The sequence below is a fragment of the Tupaia chinensis genome, unplaced genomic scaffold (assembly GCF_000334495.1).
Source record: "Tupaia chinensis unplaced genomic scaffold, TupChi_1.0 Scaffold000098_3, whole genome shotgun sequence".
Lineage (NCBI taxonomy): Eukaryota > Metazoa > Chordata > Mammalia > Scandentia > Tupaiidae > Tupaia > Tupaia belangeri.
The window spans coordinates 49,833-54,401 of NW_006159562.1; the positions used below are offsets into that span (position 1 = coordinate 49,833).

Sequence of the window (4,569 nt, forward strand, 5' to 3'; positions counted from 1 at the left end):
TAACCCAATTATTTCAGCCATCTTCACGTTTGATTCTCATCACTATGGGTTGAGTGAACTGTGTGGTCATCGACACTGATTATGAAGGGATTTGCAGTGATACGATCAGCCATGCCATAGCTGGTCACCCTGCCCAGATACATTCTTCTTGAGAATCAGTTTAAAAAAATTAGTAGAAGGAAAGATGCTGACCCATTCAAATTCTTTTCCATTTAAAATTTCAGCTACGCTGTCACTAGCATTTTTAACAAATGTAATACAATAGGACAGTTATCCTGAAATAAGTGCCCTGCTGTTTTGGAAGGAGTACATGGATGATGATATCCAGATCTGTGGTTTATAGTAACACTGAGCTGAACACACAGGTTGTCCACAGGGAGCCCAGAACTGTGCATATGTGTGCCATGGAAGAGGAGAAGCAAGGCAGAGCGAGAGCAAAATTTAAAACTAAAGACGAGTAAACTTTCCTGCAAATACATGTAATACTAAAATGAAACTTGGTGGTTCAGTTTCCTTTCCAGTTATAAGTAATCTCTAATATTTTCAATAGTGAGTTATGGTTGTACTGAATATTATTATATATTGTATTATCTATACCATTGTCTTATTTCCTCATGAGCTTAAAGGATTTCAGCTTTAAAAGATTTCAACTTTAAAGGGGGGATTTGATTTGTTAATTATATTATTTTAAAATTTTGGGGGATTTCTTCTGTGTGTGCATATGCCTGTGTGTATATAGTTAACAAATTTTTACATCTTGCAGGGTTCGTGTTTGTTTTTTCCTCATAGATGGTTTTCAATGTTAGGTACTTTTTCATTGTGGGAATCTATTGATATGAATTCACTTTAACTTATAATATTTATATTATTTGCTTATTATGAACATTATATAGTATATACTATATATGTAATACATTATTTTATTTGTTGTGGGGATCAAACAATTCCGTTTACTGCTGATTTAAATGAAAAGATTTTTTTAGTCTTAACTGTCAGCTCTTTCTTAGAAAAAGGAGTCAAATGGGGCAGAGTGAGAGGAATGGAATCAAGGGGAGAAAGAAAGCAGCAAAACATTTAAGAGACACAAAAATGGAAAATTATTTGTTGATGATAATGTGTATGATAATATCTGTAACTAGACTAATGTACAGTGCATTTATACTGGGAAAATTCATTTTGCAAGCTGTAATGCTATACAGTGATTGAATGTATATATATATATATATATATATAAATAAAGTTAGGAGCCTTACAACTTACCTCTTAGCTGATTATTATTATTATTTAAGAGAGTAATTTTTGCTATAGGGTGTGTGTGCTTGCCTGAGAGACAGAAACCAGAGAAATCATCTCCCAGGGGGAAAGCAATGCCACAATCCCTTCTCTCCATTTTCCTCTTGGGATTTTGGGCATGCATGCACACATGCTTGGCATGAGTTTTAAGCCTCCAGGTCCAGGATCTGCTGTCAATCTTGTGGGAGCCCAGTGATGTAACCATTATGGCATCTACTGGGCCCTTTAGCTGATATATTTTTTCCTATTTTTTTAATTAAAAAATAATTATTTTATACATTCAATCACTGTACATCACCACAGCTTACACAATGAATTAACCCAACATGAACACACCTGCACTGGTCCAGTCAAAGATATCATATACATTATCAACCAACAATTGTTCTTTTCTGTGTCCCTCAACTGTCTTGCCTCTCTATTTTTCTTCTTGATTCCTTTCCTCTCATTCTCTCCATCTCCTACCCTCTTCTCATACTGTCTCTAGTGCCTGTAACCATTTTCCATGCTTCTATATCCTCTAATCTTTCAGTTTTCTGCCATAGAATGCAGACAGAAGGTATATATTAAGTGGAGATATACAATGTCTCTCTTTCATAGCCTGGCTTGCTTCATTCAACAGTCAATTTTCCATATTCGTCCACTTTCTATCAAATGCTAGGGTCTTGTTTTTTAGACTGAGTAGTATTCTGTAGTGTATATGTGCCACACTTTTTCAATCCATTTATCTGTTTGTGGACATTTGGGTTGGTTCCATGTCTTAGCAATTGTGAATAATGCCACAATAAACATTGATGTGCAAGCATTTTTCTGAATGAGCACTTTTTTTCTTCTGGGCAGGTACTTAGGAGTGGAATTGCTGGATCATATGATAGTTCTATTTGTAGGTCTTTGAGGATACTTCATTTTGTTCTCTACAGAGACTGTACTAATTTACATTCCCACTAACAATGTAGGAGAGTTCCCCTTTCACCACAACCTCACCAGAACATCATTTTTTTGTTTTCTTAATCTTAGCCATTCTGACTGGCATTAGGTGGTATCACATTGTGATTTTTATATGCATCTCCCTTATGATGAGGGATATTGAGCATTTTTTCATATACTTTTTAGTTGTCTATATGTCTTTCTTAGAGAATTGTTCATTCAGTTCATTTTCCCATCTTCTAATTGGATTGATCATTTTCTTTTGTGTAAGTCGCTTGAGTTACCTGTGTATGCTGGTTATTGGTCCTTTATCTGAGGTATAGTTTACAAAAATATTCTCTCTCCTTAGCTGATATTTTAATCTCCCCCATTTTATTTTATTTTGTTTTATTTATTTTTTACTTTTCCTTGAAAGGAACCCACTATTCATATATATATATATATATATATATTCATTTATTTCTTCCACCAGAGATGAAAATGGAGAGCGAAAAAGATCTTTATTCATGACCCACCCAAGCCTCAGTCAGTCAAGATCACATTTGTACACATGCTTAGGAAGGTCCCAAGACACTAACCCAGGACCTTTCCTATTTGGTCCAGTTGCATTACTACTATATTACACCAGGCTCCCTCTTTTTTTTTCCCTTATTATTTCTTTTTTTTTTAAAGACTAGATCCTTTTAATAAAAGCACTTTATTAAGATGTTTATCACTAAATACAGGAAAGCTTGTTTACCAGGAGGATCAAAATCCTTATTTTACAATATAAGAGAAAAACACCTAGGAGAGTTTGGCACAACTCTGATCAACTTCAGAATTCCTGGTTTCCAGTCATCTTAAGCTAGAAAGAACACTAAATCCCTAACTCCTGGAATGGTACACAAGCACTGACACTATTTCTTTAATTCTTCTGATATTCACACTTACATACCAATATAGTTCATCAAACACATAACTCCCCTTGCAAAAGAAACAAGATTAAATATGATAAACAATACTAACTCTTTTGAAACAAGATTATTAGTATCAAAGCAGAGTAAAATACAAATACTACTAATTAGAGTGTCACTCATTCCTTTTTTTTTAACCTCAGATGTCTTCAAATGTTCAACAGTATTTTAAAGAATTTTCTATGCAGCTTAATACATAGCCTTCATTTCTTTTATGAGAGAAATGCACGAACAGTACCCTTGATTATACCCCTTCAAATAGGCATTTTCTTAGAGAGGGGGCACATTCCTGGCACACGACCAGATGACCACAAGGAATGAATACACTAGAAACTGCTTTGTCCATACACACTTTACAAGTTCGTTCTTCTTGTAACCTCCTCAATTGTTCTTCCAGTGACAGACCTAAAACATCTTCTGTTGGAATATACTTCATATTTTTTTCCACAAATAAGTTCTTATATAATGTAGAATCAATTTCTTTTAGACAGCTTTTGAAGATGACTGCAGCATTTCCTTTAACTAAAACAGTATCAATCAGTTCTCTTGCTTGTAAAGATATCTGTGTTTTTTTGTTTAATAATATCATGTTCCTGTTTATTAATTATGTTGGCCTTTAAAAGATTATCCAGGATAGGAGGCACACACATCAACTGTTGAAAGAGAGCCATTCTGTTCTTCCGAATTAATGACAAATCATCTGATGCCAGTTCTTCTGCTTGTCTTTCCTTTCACTCTTCTCTTTTTTTCATCTTCAGCACTAAGAAGTGCAGATACAATATCATTAACTGCTTTGTAGTTCTCTCCAATTGACAGGATTTTACTCTGAACTGTTTGTTTCACCAGACTTCTACTAAAGCCATTTCCAAGGCAGATTTAACCACAGGTGTATTCATCATGACTGCATCTTCTGAAGAACTTTCTCCAAATCCAAAGTGAATAATTGGTGGATCAGCATTTTCATCTCCTGAAGTATCCGAAGTTGACAACAGCTGTTCAAGAAGATGTGGATATCTAGCTTGAATCTCATCAACAAACTCCTGCCCTTTCATACATATCAAGAACTCACACCTTGGAAACCACTTGGCATGATCTCTAACAGTTCCGTTTGACTCTTTTGTAAAGTGTGTAATTCCTCTTTTAGATCTTGCAAGAATTTCCTCACTTCCTGGAACTTGTCAATTTCTTTCTCCTTTCTCTTTAGCAGTTTATTGTCTCTCTTCTCTTCCATCTCTGTTAGCTTCGACATTGTGAATGCTCTAAATTCCTTATCAGATATTTCCATGATTTTCACTGAACTGCTTGTGGATGAAGAAGAGTTACTCTTTTGCCTTGGAGGAGAGGTATTTTCTTGCTTTCCCATATTTCTTGTGATCCGGTGGTGATTCCTGTCATC

The 4,569-nt window shown here is 34.9% G+C and overlaps 1 pseudogene; it reads right to left on the reverse strand.

Moving 5' to 3' along the window:
- Positions 1-3,385: 3,385 nt before the first annotated feature.
- The window catches only part of LOC102496052 (baculoviral IAP repeat-containing protein 2 pseudogene), a 2,306-nt pseudogene continuing 1,122 nt past the window's right edge, over positions 3,386-4,569 (reverse strand).